Genomic DNA, 8435 nt, shown 5'->3' on the forward strand with positions numbered 1-8435 from the left:
TGAGGATATAGCACCAAACCCAGTCCATAACACAGCGCCTGTCTTTGTGCAACTTTCATTCCTGTACCAAGCCCAATATTAAGCTGTGATTTATATACTTAATTGTAATTTTAATCCCTTAGAATGATAAGAATGGTATGCTATGAAAGCACCTAGTCTGGAATCATTGGAAGACTTCCTTGAGGAAGTGATATTTGAATTGAGGGCTGAGGAGTGAATAGGAATTAATTAGATAAAGAGAAGTAAAAGAGCCTGAGCAGAGAAAACAGTATGTGTACAAGGACCTGAGGCAGTGAGGAGGGTGACATATTTGAGAATAAAAAAGGATATTTATTGTGTGGTTGGCACTTTTCAGAACACAAGACAAAGTGGCATGAGACAAGACTGCGAAGTTGGGCAGAGGCTTTATAGGCCATAGGAAGAATTTGGCCTTTTTCCTAAGACTAATGAGGAGATACTAAAGGGTTTTCATCATATAAGTGACATGATCAAATCTGGGTTTTGAAAAGATAACTCTGCCTCCTGAATAGCAAATCAGAAGATTGGGGAAACTAGTTAGGGTGCTTTTGAGGTAAATCAGGCAAGAGATGTGGTGGCTTCTATTAGGTTTGTAACAGTGAAGGTCACAGAGATGGGCATATTCAGGTATTATTTTATCAATTAAAAGCAATAGGACATTGAGATTGACTAGATATGAAAAGTAGGAAGTGGAGATGTAGACAGAGGTTTCTAGTTTCTTACTTGAACAACTAAGTGAATGTTGGTGTCATTTTCTGAGTTGGGAATATTACAAGGAGGAACAAATTTGGTGTGCACTGAGATGATTAGTTGAATTTGAGATATCACTGTTTAATTGAAAACATTTTTTTGCCTTCCCAGTGATACACAAAATAATAATACTTCTTGAAATGGATGCCATGTTAATTTTAGTTAAAATTTCCCATTGAAACCAGGAGCATGAATGAGATAATTTAGGGAGAGAATATAGACTCAGAAGAGAAGGGAATAGAGGTATGAGCCTTGAGGATTTCTGACATTGAAAAACCCAGGAGACAGGAGTGGAGTTAAAGTCGTGAGTAGTAGGGGGACCTTATGCTTGCCTCATCCCTTGAACACAGCTAGATAAATATGAAATCATTCTGAACACCCAATAAATTGATCTGAGTACTGAGAGAACAAACTGCACAACTAGAGGGAGAAAAGAGGCTACATCATGGAAGGTAAGATGTATAGAGACTTTATTTGGGGAGAAAAGAATCCCTGGTGCTGTGGATGGGAGAGAGCCCTGATCAGGGAGAGAGGAGAGAGAGGGAGGGAGACAGACAGACAGCAGGGTGCAGGGCATTGCGTGCGTGCGCGCGCGCGCACACACACACACACACACACACTTCCCCAAAACTATTGAAAAGGAAAACAAGAGGGGCTTATTATGACAAGTTTTTACAAGGAGCAGAGCTCAAAGTCTGAAAAATCCAGGAGAGAGACATGAATAGGCAAAGAGGGAGAGGGGGAGAGAGGGAGAGGGCAAGCAAATAGGTAGGAGGATATCTAAGAATGTCTACTGCTCCAGAAGTCAAAAGAAGAGAGTACTTTAAAAAGAAAGGAAGTCAAGTAAGATGAGGACTAACACATGTCCATTGGCTTTATTGACATGGAGGTCATTGGGCACCCTGCAAGAACTGAACTTGGGTGTTGGTTTGGACATAGAAAACATATTAGAATAGGTTGAGAAGTACATGAAAGGTGAAGAAATGTTACCAGATAGTGCAAACAGCTCTTCTAAGATTAGTTATGAGAGACAAACAAAAATAAGGAAGTATCTGGAAGTAGATGTGAAATCCTGTTTTAACTTCCTAGTTAGCTCTTAATTTTTTTCTTTTCTCTGGCTTTCCATTACTGCTGTCATGGTTTGGATTCTCATTATCTATTGCCTGAACTGTTGCAATAGCATCCTCTGTGGATCTGCTCATTCAGATCTATTCTCCACACTGCTTCCAGAGTGTTATATCTAAAGGCCATATCTGACCATTTAACTCCCTAGCTTGAAGCCCTTGAATGGTTCTGCAGGAGGTACAAGATAATATCAAGATCCTTGACTCCCTGCCTATCACTTGCCCTTTGCAATTCCCTAAATATACCACGATACTCTATGTTTCTATGCCTTTGACTATTATTTCTTCTTCACATAATGCCTGTTCTCACCTAGTTTTCCTAGTAAATACCTGTTTGGACTGTTCAGGCCATCACCTCCTCTTTAAAACCTTTTCTCACTCTCTTAGTTTATTACTTTCTTCTCCTATTTCTGTATTCTGTACATATTTATATAATTGCATGAAACTATGTTGTAATTATTTGCTGATATGTCTGTCACCCTTCATAGACTGTAAGTATGTCAAGGTACCAGCTATGCTGTTTGTTTCTTTATTCATCTCCAGTGCCATGCAGTGTACCTAGCCCATAGTAAGCACACAAAGAAGAAAAAAAATCTTTTTTTTTCAAGGCACAAAAACAAAAATTCATAGAGGAAAACATTAATAAATTTCAATATATTTATATTAAAATGAAATAAGTTATGGGGCACCTGGGTGGCTCAGTATTTAAGTGTTCAACTCTTGATTTCAACTCAGGATGTGATCTCATGGTTGTTAGATCCAGTCCCACATCAGGCTTCATGCTGAACATGGAGCCTGCTTAAGAACCTCTCCTTCCCTCTCTGCCTCTCTCCCACTTGCATGTGCTCTCTCTCCCTCTCGCTCTCTCTCAAAAATAAAATGATAAAATAAAAAATAAATTTAAAAAAATGAATTAAGTTATTTCTGTAACAGGCCCTACTCAGAGAGGACTTATGAAGGGCTCCCCTCCCCATTTTTTTTTTTAATTTTAGACAGAGAGCTAGAACACAAGCAGGAGAGATGGGGCATAGGGAGAGAGAGAATTTCAAGCATGCTGTATGCTCAGTGTGGAGCATGAACCTGAACCAAAATTAAGAGTCAATTAAGGGTTGGCAGCTCAACTGACTGAGCCACCCAGGCACCCCTCCCCTTTTTTGCATCCTTCCTCTCATGAGTCTCATGATTTCTCTAACTGCTCCATTAGAGACAGGTGCCACCCTCAATGCTTTGCAATTCCCCAAATCTGTTCAGATTTTCCTAAGAACCTATGAAACTTTCATAATCCCAAGGTTTATCACAACTCTTTTTGAGTCAATTGATACTTACTACTTATTCAGCTTGCTGAAGGAACAAAGACCTGAGTTTATGTCTTTCTCTTGTTTGTTCTCAATCTACCCATTTTAGCATACCCAACTTCTAAATACTCTGGATCTCAACTGAAGAGACAGAAATCTCAGAAGGAATTTCCCTGTCAGTGTATTTCTAGTTTTTACTGCCAGTTCTATTACACTCCAAAATTATGTTTATGAGGAGTGTTAAGTGTCCAAATTAAATATCTTATGCTGTTTCCTCATTTTACATTCCATGGAATGAATACTGTATCCAATGTGACCACGTACAGTATGTGTATGTGTATGTGTGTGTGTGTGTGTGTGTGTATGTGTGTGTGTGTGTGTGTGTAGAAAATTCCCCAAAGCATGGTATCATTAAAGTACTAGATTTGAGAAACCTGAGTTATAGTCCTGAATCTGTTATCATTAATTCATTGATCTAGCTAACAAATATATTAAGGTCCTATGATGTACCAGGCACAATGCTAGGTTTTATAGGGGACACAAAGGCCAGTATTTTTTCTTCATCAGCATGCTCTGTTTTATCAATTTCAACAGGTATCTCAGAGACTTAAAGAACTTCATCCATTCATCCATTCATTCATTCATTCATTCATTCAGTAGATAATTATGGAAAACCTATTGAGTGCCAGACAAGGAACCAGAAAAAAAGCGATAATTAAGACAGACATGTGATCCCTTCCCTTGGAGAGTTTACAACCTTATTTCTATTGGGGAATAGAAAGGAATAATTCATTTAACAGATAGAGAAGAAACTCAGATGACATAGTGACTTCATAATGTTTAAATTGCTTTTTTTACTACCTGCAGCTCCTTGAGTTTTTTCTCCTAACAACATAATTTTATACCACAGAACCTACAATATCGGAAATTCCTGGGCCTACATACTCCAAACACTTGAAGCCTAATGGTAATAGGGAATGGACCCTGCCAATCATGAATCTTTGCCAAAAAATATTTGTCCTTGAGTCTCTTGAACTACCTCTTACTTATTCATGAACATTGGAGAGCATTAGCTCTCCAAGAGTTGAGTACTCAACAACTACAATTCTGTTAGCACTGCTAAAATGTTATAGTTTTAATTTGAATCCTGCTGCCTTTAGAAGACAGGTTCTGTTGGACCCACAGTTTGGAGTGAGTATCTTTCACCATAAATAACAAAAATGTTGAAAAATGAAGGAGAAGAAAGTAGGAAAGTTAATGCATTTGAAATAAATTAATGGAATATAAAACATACATCAAACCATGGAGTTGGTCAGTAAAACCAAAAGTTTTGTTTTTTTTTTTGTAAAAAAGGCAAATTAAATAGACAAACTTGTGACAAGTATTTAAAAAATAAAAAGAGAATGCACAGCTAAATAACATTAGAAGTAATGTTTAGGGGCACCTGGGTGACCCAGTCAAGCAACCGATTTCGGCTCAGGTCATGATCTCACAGTTTGTGGGTTCAAGCCCCGCATCGGGCTCTGTGCTGATGGCTCACAGCCTGCAGCCTGCTTTGGATTCTTTGTCTCCCTCTCTCTCTCTCTGCCCCTCCCCAACTTGTGCTCTCTCTCTCTCAAAAATAAGTAAACATTTAATTTATTTAAATAAAAAAGAAGTAATGTTTAGATATAACCAATAGATACAGGAGTTATTTTTTTAAAGATTACTAATGAACAGAAGAGTCCAGAAATAAACCCTTGTATATATGGAAATTTAATATAAGTTGACAGTTAAAATCAATGAAGAAGTTATGGCCTATATTTGAAATGTTTTTGAGACTATTGGCTAGGTATATTAGGGGAAAAATCTCTACCTCATATCATTCACAAAAATAAATTACACATAGATTACAAATCTCACTGTAAGAGTTAAGACTTGTATAAACCACATCTTCTTTATCCATTCATCAGTTGATGGACAATTGGGCTCTTTTCATAATTTGGCTATTGTTGATACACTGCCATAAACGTTGGGGTACTACTTGGCAATGAGAAAAATGAAATCTTGCTATTTGCAGCAACTTGGGGGTGAGGGGACTGGAGAGTATTATGCTAAGTGAAATAAGTCATTCAGAGAAAGACAGATATCATATGTTTTCACTCATATGTGGAATTTGAGAAACTTGACAGAAGACCATGGGGGAAAGGAAAGGGAAAAAATAGTTTCAAACATAGAAGGAGGCAAACCATAAGAGACTCTTAAATACAGAGAACAAACTGAGGGTTGATGGTGGGGGTGGAGGGTAGGAGAGAATGGGTGATGGACATTGAGAAGGGCACTTGCTGGGATGAGCACAGGGTGTTGTATGTAAGCGATGAATCATGGGAAACTATTCCCAAAGCCAAGAGCACATTGTATACACTGTATGTTAGCTAACTTCACAATAAATTATATTTTAAAAACAGTTAAGACATAAAAATATTGAAAGAATATTATCAGAATATATAATAAACTTGGGATAAATAATATCCTATGGCACAAACAAACAAACAAAGCCAAAGGGAAAATATTGAGGTATTTGACCATATACTTTTTAAAAACTTATGCATGTCAAAAGACACTATAAACAAAGAAAGATGACAATTGACAAGTAGTAGACAAGGAAAAATGTTTGCAACATATATAAAATTTTAAAAAGTAATGTCTAGAATATATTAAAATATGTATGTATATTATGTATATTCCATATATATATATATATATCTTATATATCAATAAATCAATAGGATGACAAACTGACAGTAAGGTGACATATATAATAAACAGATAACTCAAAGAAGAGGAAATACAAAAGGCTAATAAGTATTTGAAAATATGTCCAACATCGTCAATTTTAAGGATAATAAAGACTAAAATGAGGTATCCATTTTTACTCGTGAAATGAGTAAACTCTTTAAAAGTTTATCAATAGCATATGTAGGGAGAGTCTGAGAAATCAAATACTCTGGTACATTACTAGTAGGAGTGTAAATTTCCATGGCCATATTTTGGGGAACAATTTGACGGTATCTATTAATATTTTAAATAGCTTTCTCTATGACACATTAGTTTTAGTTCTTAACATCTGCTCTAGAGAATAATTTAAAAATATGCACAAGGAGACATATATGTAGATGTTCTTTCACCATTATGCTTTTTGTAATAATGAAAAATTGGAAAAAAATCTAAATGTCTATAAACTAGTTAAACAAACTTGGGTACATTCATAGTCTGGGTCCTATGTAAAATGTAAAATGATATATACTATGGAAATATCTCCTAGACATTGTAAGGGGGTAAACAAAAAATTTAAAAGTTGAAGAACAGTATATTCTGAATGCTGCCATTTATGTGAAAATAGACAAAATGCCACATATTTACACAATTTCCACAAGTGCATAATATATGCATGTAAATGCATAAGGAAAAATCTTGAAGTTGTAATGGGTGAGTTATCTGGTCCAGGGAGTATGGAGCCAAAAGTCTATTCAAGAAAGAGTCAAAGTTTTTGTTGGCATTTGGTGGGCTGGAACAAGTGAGTAATTTTGATGAGTGTATCTTTTTTAAAAATTTTTATTTATTTTTTAGAGAGAGAGACAGGTCTTGAGCGAAGGAGGGGCAAAGTGATAGAGGGAGACACAGAATCTGAAACAGGCACCAGGCTTCCAGCTGTCAGCACAGAGCCCGATGTGGGGCTTGAATTCACAAATGATGAAATCATGATCGAGCTGAAGTCAGATGCTCAACTGACTGAGCCACCCAGGCGCCCTGATGAATGTATCTTTTAAGACCAAGAGAAGGTGTGGGGCACTGAAGATAAGGTATGACTCTAAGAAAGTTAACAAACATGGTTCCCTCATGGGATGGCCAATGACTGTTGGTAGTAGAGATGAAAAATTCCACTTACTGAGCACTTTCTGTGCTGGCAATGAACAAGCTACTTTGTATATGTTTATATCAGAATGTTTACAATAATCTTGTGAGCAATGATTTGTTATCCCCTTACACATGGAGAAACACTAATACTCTCAGGAGTAAACTGAACTTCACAATTTTTTTAAGTTTATTTACTTTGAGAAATACAGAGATAGAGCAAGTGGGGGAGGGGTAAAGAGAGAGGGAGAGAGAAAGAATCCCAAGCAGGCTTTGTGCTGCCGGTGCAGAGCCCGATGTAGGGCTTGAATTCATGGAACTGTGAGATCATGACCTTGGTAGAAACCAAGAGTCAAATGCTTAACCGACTGAACCACACAGATGCCCCTAAACTTCACAATGCTATGAAGTAGCAGAGCTAGAATTTGAACCCAGATCTATGCAACTATATAACTATATGACTGAAGAGCATATTTTTTCCCCTAGGTTAACATTTTAGATTCCAAGGTTAGGGTGGTCTAATTCTTGGGTTTTCTGAACAGATTACTTACTTCAGTTGTTCTGGTATCCATGGATATAAATTATTTGAAAGCAGAGTTTTAGAAAGAATGTGGCCAGTGACAGGTTTGGTCACAAGCCTTTGTGTAGAGATTTTGAAGACTAGAAAGTCAATGAGAACTGCCACTGAATGCTAATTTTCCCTCCAGACGATGGCAAAAGTCTCCAAACATGCCTTGATGGAGGGAGCACCTTTTTCCGTGTGTGAAATCATATTTTCCCATGTTTGCTCTTGTCAAAATGCAAGTACATAAGAATGATAAAAACTTATGCACCCTGTCACATTCCATTTTGCTAGACCTTAGTACAGTATCCTGGCCCATACTAGCTGTGTCACACTAGATGACATTAATAGTTATTATTTTTCAGTACTTATGTTCTTGGAACTATACTAAGTGCTTTTTTGGCATTTCTCCAATTTATTTCTTACACCAAATATATGATAGGTTTTATCATTACCCTAACTTTACAGATGATCAACTGATGATTAGGAAGGCTAAGGAACTTGCTCAAAGTTACAGGACCAGGAAGTAGAAAAGGAGGAATCAGATACAGGACTGTCAAACTCTGTAACTTGTGCCCCTAACTATTCTTCTATCCTGCCTTTTTGAAGCAATATACTCAATTTCCACTTCCATAAAGTGAAGACATTTGTTGTTTTGCCTATCCAGTGTCTGTTATTCCTTCTGGTAGTAGAATCCATATTTTTCCTCTGTGAACCACTTCTACTCTGGAAACATATATTTCTCTGGGAACCAGTCCACATGGTTGAGTGAGAGGAAGCTGATTTTACTCT

This window comes from Panthera onca, chromosome X, assembly GCF_046562875.1.
Source record: "Panthera onca isolate mPanOnc1 chromosome X, mPanOnc1 haplotype 2, whole genome shotgun sequence".
Lineage (NCBI taxonomy): Eukaryota > Metazoa > Chordata > Mammalia > Carnivora > Felidae > Panthera > Panthera onca.